General features: G+C 51.8%; 1 protein-coding gene across 2 annotated transcripts in view; it reads left to right on the top strand.

Annotated features, from left to right (window-relative positions):
- The window catches only part of GRIN2B (glutamate ionotropic receptor NMDA type subunit 2B), a 107,317-nt gene that overhangs the window by 43,049 nt on the left and 49,975 nt on the right, over positions 1-14,293 (top strand). The gene's annotated exons all lie outside the window — the stretch shown is intronic.

The raw sequence follows: 14,293 nt of genomic DNA on the forward strand, positions 1-14,293 counted from the left end.
CTGAGCGCTTACTACGTGCAGAACCCTGTACCCAGGGCTTGGGAGAGGACAAATCAACAGAGTCGGCAGGCACGATCCCTGCCCACAGCGAGTTTTCAGTCTCGCGCATAGTATGTGCCAAACCCCGTACTAAGAGCTGGGAGAGATACAAGATGATCAGGTCCCACGGGGTGCTCCCGGTCTAATTAGGGTGGGAGGGACAGACATTGAATAGCCATTTTGCAGATGAAGGAACTGAGGCCCAGAGAAGTGAAGCGACTCACCCAAGGTCACACAGCAGGTAAGGGGCAGAGCGGGGATTAGAACCCAGTTCCTCCAACTCCTGGGCCTGACAGTGCTCTTTCCACTAGACCATGCCCCTTCCCAAACTCTGTATCCGTATAATAATAATAATAATAACAGTATTTATTAGGCACTTACTATGTGTCAAGCACTGTTTTAAGTGCTCGCTGCGGTAGATACAAGATAATCAGGTTGCCCCACCTGGGGCTCACAGTCTTCATCCCCATTTTACAGATGAGGTCACTAAGGCACAGAGAAGTTAAGTGACTTGCCCAAGATCACACAGCTGACAAGTGGCGGAGCCGGGATTAGAACCCACAACCTCTGACTCACAAGCCTGTGCTATAATAATAATTGGACTTGTTAAGCGCTTACTATGTGCCAAGCACTATTCTAAGCACTGAGCACTGTCCTAAGTAACTCAGTAAATACCACTGATTAATGAATACCAGCTCTATCGGAATGGACCCTCCCAAGTGCTCAGGCCATCGCTCTGCATACGGTAAGCGCTCAGTATATATCACCGATTGATTGATGGATAGCAATTCTACTGGACTGGACCCTCCCAAGCGCTCAGTCCAGTGCTCTGCCTGCAGGAAGCGCTCAGTAAATACCATCGCAGGATTAAGCGCTTTCTTTCAGTTGCAAAAATGCCACTGATTCTTTCACCGGAAAAATCCTTAATCTGCACATATCCTTCTGGGGTAGTTTAAAAAAAGAATAAATGCAGGGTTTTAATTTCCCAAATTTCAGGTTTGCTTTTAGCTTTCCTATTTATGATTCACCCACAACAACATTGGCAAAGATTTCTTTTGTAGCATGACTCTTTCCCAGGATTTACAAATGGCACAAATCAATCAATACCTGTTCTCCGTTCCCCTTAGACTGGGAGTACCACGGAGGGGGGACCGGGACTGGGTCCAACCTGATCATCTCGTATTTACCCCGGCGCTTAGAACAGTGCTTGGCACAGACCATCATTGTTATTATGTGCCTAACCCTAACTGATCGGTTTATTTATATTATTTATATTAATGTCCATCTCCCCCTCTAAACTGTGAGCTCCTTGTGGGCAGGAAACATGTCTACCAATTCTGTTGTAGTGTACCTTCTCAAGTGCATAGTATGGTGCTCTGCGCACAGTAGGTGCTCAATAAATAATATTGGTTGATTGATTGATTATCACTGTTGGTCGAGCACCCACTGAGCACTGTGCTCGACCCTTGGGGGAGGATCGTGGGAGGCCCCTTCGTCTCTAGAGGTCACGTCTGCCCTCCGGGCTTGCCGCCTAGCATCGACATGCCAAATTAAGTGCACGGGGAAAGCACTTAATACATTTCATCACCATTACTACTTCACTTCTCTGGGCCTCGGTTCCCTCATCTGTAAAACGGGGATTGAGACTGTGAGCCCCATGTGGGACCGGGACTGTGTCCAACCCGATTTGCTTGTATCCACCCAGCAGTTGGTACAGGCCCTGGCACATAGTAAGCGCTTAACAAATGTCATCATTATCACCATTATTCTTATTATCATTACTATTACCCATCAGTCACCCGGCCAGGTGGGTCACCCTGGGCCCCTGCTGTCCCCAGCCCCTCTATCCTGAGCTCACCTCAGCCCCTCCTCCCAACCCCAGGGGCAGCAGAGCCTATTCTAGGCAAAGGGAGAGCCTCTCGAGGGAGAGATTTGCTTCAGTTTCCATCGGCAGAGAAGATGGGTGAAGAGAGATGTCCAAATTAATCTGCCTAATGACCACGATTAATCTGGTCACCTGTGTCCGAGGTTCAGAGAACGGGGGGCTTGACCTGGCCCCTCTGATCCCGAATATCACGGGCCCTCGTTCTTTCACCCGAGAACCCACCCGAGACCCCGAGCTTAGCGGTTATGGGAAATGGGAGTGGGTGGGAAATGAGTCCCGGATGGAACCCGTCCCGGATGGAGACCCGTCCCGGACAGCCGCCGAAACCCGACCAGGGTCCGATCTGCCTCTGGGAGGGTGGGGAGAGGGCCTGGGTTGGGCTGTGGCCCCCAGATGGAGCTTGCTGGGGGAGGGAGGAGGAGAAGGGGGGCTCTCCGACGGTGATTCCTCCTTAAAAGCCGAACGAAGCGCCGAGGCAGCCCACCCCTCATGCCGGTGGGAGCCGGAAGCGGGTGGGCCGCGTTTGCTTCCAGGACGCCCTCCCTCCCTACTGGTCGGGCACTCTCCCTCTCCCTCCAGGTGGCACCTAGAACTCTTCCCCTCTCCTGTCATCTCTTGCCAAGGCCAACCGGTGGGGCTCCCGATCTCCCCCCCCAACTCCCTCCGCCACCCCCTCGCCTCATTCCCCTCCCTCCCCCATCCCCCCCTCTCTCCCCCCACCCCTCTGATTGGTTATTATGTACTGCAGCTGCCCGGAGGGTTTTAAATAGAGCCATAATGGCCCAGCAGCAGCGCCTCTTGGAAGTTTAAATATAACCTCCTTGTTCATCTTATCTCTGGTGGCAGCAGCCCCGAGAGAAGGAAGCCCTGGGGGATCGGCGCCTCCCCCGCCCCTCAAGATTGGGCCAGGTCTGCCCTCTGGTGACCTCTGACCCCGAACCGACGGGAACCGGCCTCCGACCTGCGTCAGTGCCCCCGCAGAGCCCCGCTAAGATCAAAGCGGTGGGCATTCCTGGGGTGGGCAGCCGGACAACTGAGAAGCAGCGTGACCTAGCGGACGGAGTGCGAGCCGGGAGCCCGAGGACTTCATCACTCGTCTGCTCGGTGACAAGTTTCTTCCCTCCACTGGGTCTCAGTTTCCTCATCTGGAAAATGGGGATTCAGTGTCTGTTCTCCCTCTCCCTTAGACTGTGAGCCCTATGTGAGGTAGGGACCGTGTCCAGTTTTATCATCTTGTATCTATCCCAGCATGTAATACAGTGCTGGGCACATAGCACTTAAAAAACACCATTATTATGATCGTTGTTGTTATAATTATCATCATCATCTACTGATTCTAACGTACTTTTCCCAAGTGCTCAGTCCAGTCGTCTGCACACAACAGGCTGTAAACTCCTCAAGGACAAGGATCGTGTCTACTAACTCTATTGGACTCCCCCGAGCGCTCAGTCCAGTGCTCTGCCCACAAGAGACTGTCAGCTCCTCAAGGGCGGGAATCGTTTCTACTAACTGGTATCGTACTGGGCAGGTAGCAATGAAACCTTGCACGCGGGTGTGGCTGAAATGGCCATGGCATCTCCTCCGGTCCGGTTATGAGGCCCCTGTCGTAGACTTGGGTTTGGAGGTCTCTCACCCCTCACCGGCCCCCCTTCTGCTTCCCGGGTGGGCCTCCGGCAAGCTGCCACTCAAGGGGAGCGACCGCCCTGCTGCCCACTGGGCTGATCCGTCGGCCCCCTTCGCCTGTAGAGGTCACGTCCGCCCTCCCGGCTTGCCGCCTACCATCTACATGCCAAACGCTGTGCTCGGCGGAAGGGTAGATACGGTCCAATCGGATGGGACACAATCCCTGTCCTGTCCAGGGTTTACAGTCTAAAGCGGAGGGAGAACGGGGATTGAATCCTTAGTTTCTTGATGAGGAAACCGAGGCCCAGAGAAGTTAAATGACTTTGCCACTTGCCTGTTGTCTGACTTTTTTTTATGGTATTTGTTAAGTGCTCACTAGGTGCCAGAGTAGTTGCAAGCTAATTAGGTTGGACACAGTCCATGTCCCACACGGGGCTCACGATCTTAATCCCCATTTTACAGACGAGGGAACTGAGGCACAGAAGTACTTGTCCAAGGTCACAAAGCAGACGAGTGTCGGAGCCGGGATTAGAAGCCAGCTCCTTCTGACTCCCAGCGCTGTGTTCTTTCCTCTAGGATACCCATAAACACAGCTGTGTACCCAGACGGGCATACACACACATACGTGCGTACCTGGTCAGGTGTATACATGCACACAAACACACATGCATTCCCGGAGGCATACATGATCACACACCTGTACCCAGAGAGGTATACGTGCATACGCACACAAACATACCCCCAAAGGAGTAATCAGCTTCCTCACAGTGTGTGCCAGAGAAATCAGTCTCGTGCGGAATCTCGACCTGTGACTCTGCTAGCAGGAGGGAGGCAGCTCTGCTCGCTCACTCTGCGGAAACTCTCACCTGTGCCGCACGCAGGATGAAAACCGCAAAGTGACGTTGAAAAATCAGAGGAATAGTCCGTCCAAACGGGAGGAATTTCTATGGGAGCATAGGCCACCAAGCAGCGTGGGAAGAGCAGGGGCTTGAGACTCAGGGGACCCTGGTTCTAAACCCGGCCCCGCCACTTGTTGTCTGCTGTGGGATCCTGGGTGAGTCACTTTGCTTCTCTTGGCTTCAGTGTCCTCTTTTGTAAAAAAACGGGGATAAAATACCTGTCCCCTCTCCTCACTTAGACTGAGGGCCCTGGGTGTGACAGGGACTGCGTCTGACCCCATTTGCACGTGTCTGCCCAAGGGCTCGGCGCATAGTAAGCATTCAACAGATACGACTGTCGTTATCGTCGGTAATAACGTCACTCAGGTAGAAAGGGCAGATGTGATTGGCGTTCGGTCGTGGGCTCCTCGTAGGCAGGGAATGAGGCTCGTGCAGAGCTTAAAGATAGGCACCGATGAAATGTGCCCGTTGGAGGGGTGAGTGTCGAAGGGCAGAGGGGGGCACGAACCCGGGCGCTTAGCTCCCGTGGACACCGAGATCTCTTTCTAGCCAACAGATAATTACTCTCCCCACCTTCAAAGCCTTACCGGAGGCCCATCTCCTCCAAGAGGCCTTCCTTTCCTCTTCTCCCACTCCCTTCTGCATCACCCTGACTTCCGCCCTTTATTCATCCCCGCTCCCAACCCCACACAGCTTATGTCCATATCTGTAGTTCATTTATTTATATGAATGTCTGCCTCCCCCTCTAGATTGTAAGCTCGCTGTGAGCAGAGCATGTATCTACCAACTCTTGTTATACTGTTATATTGTACTCTGCCAAGCGCTTAGTACAGTGATGCTCAATAAATACGATTGATTGATTGAGGCACAGAAGGGGGGGGGGAGGGTGGGGAGATGAGAGGTTAGTCAGGGAAGGCTTCCTGGGTGGTGGTGAGATTCCAGGAGGGCTTCAAAGACCGGCAGAGCGGCGGTCGGTGGGCACGAAGAGGGGAGAGAGCCCACCGGGGGAAATCCCCGGGGCAGAAGGGGAGTTAGAGGAGGGGCTCCCGACCGGAGGGCCGTTGCCGGTGGGCCGCACGAGGCCTCATCCCAACGCGGGGATTTAATGGCGCGCACGGGGGGCCGCCGCAGCTGCACCGGAATGGGCCCGTCGCCGCGCGACCCGGTTGCCATGGCAACAGGGCTCGTTTCATGGAGAAGCCGGTTAGCATACCGACTGCCATCCCTCTCCTCTCCTCTCTCCATCTGGGCCGGAGTACGGTGCAGGCTCCGAGGACCGGGGTGGGGAGCGACCGGATTAGAGGAGCCTGGGGCTCATCTCGGGGAGGGGCTGGGCGTCCGGAGAAGGGATCCTTCCTGTGGACAACTGGGGCCACTTCTGGGGTGATTGAAAAATCTCCCAACCCACCCGGGGCAGCCCGTTTACAGGCGAAGCGGCGCGGCCTAGCGGGAAGCGTGTGTGCCTGGGAGTCGGAGGACCCGGCTTCCAATCCCGGCCCCACCTCTCGCCGGATACGCGACCTCGGTCCGATCACTTCTCTTGTCTCGGCATCCGTTTCCCCCACTCTGTAAAACGGGGATTCGATGCCTGTCCTCCCTCCCCGTTAGGTGATGAGCCCCACGTGGGCCTGGGACTGTGCCCGGCCTGTGCCCGGCCTGCTTAACCCATCACTACCCTAGCGCTTAGTATAAGGCTTGGCAGGGAGCCAGCGTCAAACGAATACCACAGTCGTCATTATCAATTATTGTTATTATCATCATGAGGAACCAAAGGGTGTGAATGGCAGCTGGGAAGGGCACCGAAAGGGCTCAGAATGTGTAAATGTGACCGCTGGGCCCGAGGGGGGTGGCGGAGAAGGTGGGGATGGTGGAGGTGGGGAAGGGTCTGAGCCAGCTGCCGGACCCTCCCCGCCCCCCCCCCCCCCACAGTGGGGGAAATGAGCCCAGGTTGGGGCAGAGAAGTGGGACCCCTTGGCTGGGGAGGAGTGGTCACAGTAGCCATGGTACAGACTGAGCCCTCCCCCTGACCACAGTGCACTTCAGAGAACACCCAAAAACCACATGACAGCATGGCCTGGAGGAGAAAGGGCATGGGGCTGGGAGTCAGAAGACCTGGGTTCTAATCGTGGCTCTGCCTCTTATCTGCTATTTGACCTTGGGCAATCATTTAACTTCTTGGGGCTTTACTATTTCTCTCTCTTGAATGTGGAAGGACTCTGGAAATGGACTGATATTAGTAGTCCCTAGAGCATTTAGGGAGCTATCCTTATACGTGACTGCTTCCCCTACCTTTTTCATGGCATTTGTTAAGCGCTTACTATGTGTCAAGCACTGTTCTAAGCGCTGGGATAGATACAAGCTAATCAGGTTGCTACGGTCCGGTCCCACATGGGGTTCACAGTCTAAGTAGGAGGGAGGACAGATTTTGAATCCCCATTTTACAACTGAGGAAAATGAGAGAAGTTAAGTGACTTGCCCAAAGTCACACAGCAAGCAAATGGCAGGGCCGGGATTAGAAGCCACATCCCTTGCTCTCTCCATCAGGCCACACTGCCTCCCTGCTGTCCTTTTCTGGCACTCTCCAAAACGCCCAGCACAGCGCATAGCAGTCAGGATTTATTACATGTAATTTATTATTCGGTCTGCCGTCCCTGCCATAAACTCAAGGACAGGGATCGCGCCTACCAACCCCAGTGTTCAAACCATATTTACTACCTTGTATCTACCCCAGGGCTTAGAACAGTGCTTGGCACATAATAAGCGCTTAACAAATATCATCATTATCATTTACTGAGTCCTTACTGCATGCAGAGCATGGTACGAAGAGCTTGGGAGAGTAGGATGTTGGTAGACAAGATCTCTGCCCACAAGGAGCTTTGAGTCTACAAAGGAGCTTACAGGCTTCTCTCTCAAGTGCTCAGTTAGTGGCCTGCCCACAGAAGTGCTCAATAAATACCACTGGTGGACTGATTGACCGACAGTAACTGCTTAAATGGGGATCCTAGCCCCATTTTGAGAAGTAGCATGGCCTAGCGGATACAGCACGGGCCTGGGAGTCGGAATGATCTGGGTTCCAATCTGCTGGATGACCTTGGGCAAATCACTTCTCTGGACCTCAGTTCCCACGTCTGTAAAATCGATTAAGACTGTGAGCCCCATGTCAGAGATCATGGGTTCTAATCCCAGCTCCGTCCCTTGTCATCTGTGTGACTTTGGGCAAGTCACTTCTCTATGCCTCAGTGACCTCATCTGTAAAATGGGGATGAAGACTGTGAGCCCCACGTGGGACAACCTGATCATCTTGTATCCCCCTAGCGCTAAGAACAGTGCTTTGCACATAGTAAGCATTTAACCAATACCATTGTTATTATTATGTGGGACAGGGACTATGTCCAACTTGAAAAGCTTGTATCTACCCCAGCGCTTAGGACAGTGCCAGGCACACAGTAAGCACTTAACAAAAATACCATTAAAAAACAAACAAAAAACACTTCCTCGATGGAATACAGACCGTCCCGTTCCAAAACGGCCTCTCCCACTCTGAGCCGGGGGCTCCCCGGAGCCGGGGGCCGCGGGCGAGGGGAGGGCGGCCTCGAACAAGCTGCTCTGGCGGCCCTCAAAGCCCGGCCGAACGCCGCTCTGTCGCTGGCTCGCTCTCCTTTCACGTCTGCATTTGTTGTCGCTCTTTTGTGGCCAGATCCTCAGCCCCAGGGGGAGGGAGTCGTCTTGAATAGTGCTTTCTGTCCTGCGTCCGGCAACCGCCGCCTCCCCTACCGGGCGCGGAGGCCGAGGGGACAAACGGACAACGGGCCCAGCGGCCGACCAGATGTAGCCGTGTCCGCCCCTCCGGCCCCCGGCGAGCCGGTCAAAGCGGTTGCCGGCCGAACACGCTCACCTGGGACGAGCCTGGCCCGGGCTCATTCATCCTTCCGCTCCCCGCTTCGAGCGGCAACAAAGACGGGGTTCAGCCACTGTCGGTCTTGACGCTCTGAACTCTGCCGTCTCCTCGCATGCCTGCCAGCCTGGGAGAGTGATGGCTTAGGGAAGCAGCGTGGCCTAATGGCTAGAGCACGGGCGTAGGACTCAGGCGGACCTGGGTTCTATTCCTGGCTACACCACTTGTCTGCTGTGTGACCTAGGGCAAGTCACATCGCTTCTCTGGACCTCAGTTCACTCATCTGGAAAATGGAGATGAAGACCGTGAACCCTTTGTGGGACATGGACTGTATCCAACTTGATTGGCTTGTTACTACCCCAGTGCTTAGTATGGGCCTGGCACATAGTAGCGATTAACAAATACCATAAAAAAGCACACTTGCTCACAGAAAGCACTCAATAAATATCATTGGTTGATTGATTGATAAAGACAAGTCCCTAATTCCCCTCACCTCAGGGAGGTCAGATCCAGTCCCGAGAGGAATCGCCCAAGAAAGTGGAGATGAGATTCATCCCAAAATGGTCAATGAGTGGAATTTATTGAGCGTCTGCTGTGTGGAGCACTGTGCTAAGTGCTTGGGAGAGTTCAGTATAACAGAGTTGGGAAGACGTTCTCTGCCCACAATGAGCTTACGGTCTGGAGAACGGTCCAGTGGCCAAAGTCCTTGGTCCCGGAGATTAGGGGCGCCTCAGAAGCAAAAAAAACCAAAAAACCAGGAAGGGACAGGTTTCCTCCCCACAAAGAACTTCCGCTCTAACGTACTATTAAGTTGCCATCTGGATTTCTCCCCCCCCTTGAAAGACCGAGGCAGAAGCTGTAGCCGATAAACACAAATTTGGTTCTCAGAACGGTGTTCGACACACAGTAAGTGCTTAACAAATACCATAAAAAAACGAGTTCACGGATGAACACGTGTGGTAAGGTGGTTGTCGAGAAAGCAAGGGCAGGGAAGTTGTGGGGGGAGGGATGAATCAGGAAAGGCCTCTTGGAGGAGATGACATTTCCGGAGGGCTTTGAAGGAGGGGAGAAAGCTTCCAAGCAGGAGACGGGTGCGGTTCCCTTAACACTGAGGGAAGACCAAAGGCAGAAATCGCTTTAGTATCTTCAAGTGGTTTTCCTCTCCTGCCAAGCTGAAAGGTTTTAGAGATGAAGTGACCGTCCTTAAAGAGAAACCACTCCTACACGTCTCAGACGACTGATCTCTAAGCAGAAACCTCGGCCGTCCAGATTCAGATAAATTCTCTAGAAATTTCCCCGTGTCAGAAGGCAGCTCCATTGTCTCCACCGGCTAGGCAGCCAGAATGTGACCAACCTGATTAGCTTCTCTCTATCCTAGCGCTTAGTATGGTGCCTGGAGTATAGTAAGTGCCTAAGAAATACCATTCAAAAATATAATAATATTAACACTGGAGGAATTTGATTGGTGCTTACCATGTGTCAAGTACTGTACTAGGCGCCGAGGTCGATCCAGGGCCACCGGATCGGACACAGGCTTTCATTCACTTGGTTCAGTCGTATTTATGGAGCACTTACTGCGTGCAAAGCATTGTACAGGCGCTTGGGAGAGCACAGTATGACAATAGACACAGTCCCTGTCCCACACTGGGCTCAGGGCCTAAGGGAGAGGGGAGATGGGGATTTGATCCCCGTTTTTCAGAGGAGGAAACCGAGGCTCAGAGAGATGAAGGGGCTCCCGCAGGTCAGGCAGTTGACGAGAGGCGGAGCGGGGAGGAGAACCCAGGTTTCCCGACGCCCAGTCCCGTGCCCTAGCCACTAGGCCGTGCCGCTCCTCTCAGCTCTCAGTCCGGCACATCGTGCCCGGGGGTCACTCGATACCGCTGAAATTTTGCAGCATCACCATCTCCATGACGACAGGCGTGCCATTACCTTTGAGACCGTCGGGACTTCAACAAGATTGAATCGCTTCTCCGATTCTCTCCGGCGTCCCTGCCTACAGAGGCGGAACAGGCATCGACAGGGCAGCGTCAAATTAAATCGCCACCCCGGGCATAAATGGCCGAACCTCAATCCGCTGGTCTCACCGTTGGGTATCTACTCCCTTCTGCTGCTCGGACTGCGGGTTTTTTTGTCTTTATTTAATGGTATTTGGTAAATGTTCCCCTTGTAAAGCGTTGTTCTAAGCTTGGTCCTCATCCTTCCCGCAGTTTCCACTCTCTAATAATAATAACAGTGATAATAATAATAATAGCATCTGTTAAACTCTTACTTCGTTCCATGCTCTGTACTAAGCACTGGGATAGATACAAGATAATCAGGTTGGACACAGTCCCTGTCCCAGTTGGGGCTCGCGGTTTAAGCAGGCAGGAGAACAGGCATTGAGTGTCCATTCTACAGTCGAGGAAACTGAGGCCCAGGGCAGGGAAGAGGTGGATCCGGGATTAGAACCCTGGGTGCTCTTTCCACTTGACGGCAGTGCCTCCCTACCCTGGATCCTTAGAGGAATTAGATGATAAATAGATAAAGACCTGCATAATTGTCTCCTTTTGCTCTCCCTTCTCCTCCTCTTGTAGGTTTGCAGTCCACCTGCTTCTTTAGTTAGCTCCCCTGAGGGCAGGCAGCACGCAAGTCTTTTACCTCTGCCGTTTGTTCCAGAAGACCGAAGACAGGTCTCTGCCAACAACAGGTGGTCAATAAATGCAGTTGGCGATGATTTGGAAGACAGAGAGAGTGTGGGGTAGGGCATCAGGAGACCTAGGTTTTAGTTCCCGGCCCCACCCCTGGCCTTTTGGGTGGCCTCGGTTTCCCCACAAAATGAAGCCACCGAGGTGAGCTCACGGCAGGCAGGGAAAGTGTCCTGTACACAGAAAATGCTCAGTACACACCACTGATTGCTGAGGTGAAAGAGTATCCGGAAAGGGAAGCTCTCTCTACTCATAGATCTTATCCCGGGTTCAATCTAAAGGAGGGTTCTGTCCTCACATTCATTCATTCATTCATTCATTCATTGAATGGTATTTATTGAGCTCTTACTGTGCACGGAGCACTGTTCTAAGTGCTTGGGAGAGTACAACACTCTAATAAACCATCACATTCCCTGACCACATTGAGTTTAGGGTCTAGAGTGGGGGAGACAGACATCAATACACATAAATAAAATGACAGATATGGGCATAAGTCAATAAATACGACTGAATGAATAAATGAATGAATAAGTGCTGTGGGGCTGGGCGGGGGGAAGAGCAAAGGGAGGAAGTCAGGCGACGCAGAAAGGAGTGGAAGATGACAATTGGACATCAATCGATCGATGACACTTACTGAACACTTACTGCGTACTAAGTCCCATGCTGGGTGTGGGGAAGAAAGTCCCGTCACACAAGCCTGTTGGAATACGGGGAGCTACGCGGTCGGAGATAGCGGGGGTTTCGGCCTTGGTGAGGGGTTTTTCTTAACACAAGTTTCTGCAAGAGCACAATACTCTCCTCCCTACCACCCTGCCCTGCCCTGCTGCAGGCAAACTGGGTGTGGTGTTAATAATAATAGTAAAATTTATGATATCTGTTCAGCACTTACTATGTTCCAGGCACTGTACTAAGTGCTGGGGTGGATACAAGCAATTTGTGTTGGATACAGTCCCTGTCCCACGTGGGGTTCATAGTCTCCATCCCCACTTTACAGATGAGGTAACCGAGGCCCAGAGAAGTGTATTGACTTACCCAAGGTCACACAGAAGACTAGTGGCCAAGCCGGGATTAGAAGCTGTGACCTTCTGACTCCCAGGCCTATGCTCGATCCCCTTTGCCATGCTGCTTCTCTGGGTTCACCTGGGGTGGTAAACCCAGAAGGAGAGCGCCCATTTGTCGCATAGGAAGCGCTTAACAAATACCGTTAAAAAAAAAAAAATGACCCATCCTCTTCCTCATCAAAACCGACCACATTTGGGTGAGTCCTATGTGCAGAACGTTATCCTTCATGCTTGAGACCGTACAACAGCAGTAAAAGATATGCGCCCTGACCTCCAGGAACTAGAGGACAATTTAATGGGTGAGACAGTCGATGCACAATTTACCGAGAAAGCTCCCTCTGTAGCGTACGCCTAGGGTATAGTTTTTCTGGTTTTCTTTTTAACCAATTGTATCTGATTATTTTAAAATTGGATTTAAGCCCGATCACGTCTACCCACGGGCTCCCTGTCTTGCCCGCTGCTACTCCTCTCCCCACAGCCCCTCCCCATGGTTTTTTTTTTCCTTCTCACTGCACACCTCCCTACAACAGTTAGAGGCAGTGAGGGAGCGGGCAATTTTGTGTCCTCTGTTTCTGAGTGATTTGGTCAACTCTACTCTTTGGATTAATAGTTTAAACTGCATTACAACACTTTGTGAGGACACAGATAATAATAATTTCTAGAATATGTATGTTGGAAAGAAAAGATTGGATTTCATTTTGCTTTCAGTACTCATTTTCTTGCCCCGAAGAGCCAAACATGATGTTTTATGGGTGTATGTTCTACATTACTTGAGATTAGGCGCTTCTCTTTGCGCCGTGGAGCGTAATACTATCTTAAATCTTTAGGCGGTAAGCTTGTCTAGGGACTGTAAACTCCCTCCAGACCGTAAGCTTGTCCCTCTAGACTGTAAGCTCATTGTGGGAAGGGAATATGTCTATCTGTTATTGTATTGTACTCTCCCAAGCGCTTAGTACTGTGTTTTGCACACAGTGAGCACTCAATCAATTAATAATGTTAATAATGTTGGTATTTGTTAAGCGCTTACTAAGTGCAGAGCACTGTTCTAAGCGCTGGGGTAAACACAGGGGAATCAGGTTGTCCCACATGGGGCTCACAGTCTTAATCCCCATTTTACAGATGAGGGAACTGAGGCACAGAGAAGTTAAGTGACTTGCCCACAGTCACGTCACTTAACTTCTCTGTGCCTCAGTTCCCTCATTTAAATTAAATCAGTTTCCTCAATTAAATGAATGAATGAATAGACCCTAAACTCATTATGGGCAGGGAGCGTACCTGCTAATACCGTTGAACTCCTCTCTCCCAAGTGCTTAGTACCGTGCTTTGCATATAGTAAGCACACAATAAATACCACTGATTGATTGATGAGTGACAGTTGAAATAAAGGGAAGGAGCAAGGAGGGCGCAGGCCAGAGCTTGATCAGTTGAGTCTGTGCTAAGTGATTCATCTTGGGACAAAGTCAGAGGTACGGGGGGAAGGAGTCTCAACTAGTGCGGACCCCATCGGCCACAGCAACAAATTCCCGTCACAAATGACCACAAAGCAGGGGTTTCTGGGCTGGACAGCCTGGGTGAAGCTCAGAGAGCAGGCCATTCTGAGGCCGAGTGACTTCCCCAAAACGGCCACCGGTTGGTTGGTGGGTTGATTTGTTCATTTGGTTGGTTGTCTGTTGGTTTGAAGGTTGGCTGGTTTGCTGGTGTGTCGGTCGATTTGGGTAGTCGGTTTGTTGATCTGCTGGTTATTTCGTTGGCTGGTTGGGGGGTTTGTTGGTCTGGTTTGTCAACTGGTTGGCTTGGTGGTGCGTTGGTTGGTGCACTGTTTACCTTGTTGGTTGACTGGGTGGTTGGTTGGTTTGGTTAGGTGATTGCTAGTCTGGTGGTTGGTTTGTTTGGTGTATTTGGTTTGTTTGGTTGGTATGGTTATTTGATTGTCGGTCGGTCAGGTGGTTTGTTGTGTTGGTTATTTTGTTGGTTGGATGGTTTGTTGGTTGGTTTAGTCTGTTGGTCACGGGTTGGATAGTTTGGTTAAGGCTTGGGGTGTTAATGGGATGGTTGGTTTTTTAGGTGGTTTGCTTCATTCGTTGGTTACTTGGTAGTCAGTCAGGTGGTTTGTTGGTTTGATCGGTTGGTTTGATCGGCTGGTTTGTTGGTGAGTCATTCGGTTTATTAGGCAGCTGGCCCATCCGTTGGTCTGTTGGTGGCTTGGT

This window comes from Ornithorhynchus anatinus, chromosome X4 (genome assembly GCF_004115215.2).
Source record: "Ornithorhynchus anatinus isolate Pmale09 chromosome X4, mOrnAna1.pri.v4, whole genome shotgun sequence".
Classification (NCBI taxonomy): Eukaryota; Metazoa; Chordata; class Mammalia; order Monotremata; family Ornithorhynchidae; genus Ornithorhynchus; species Ornithorhynchus anatinus.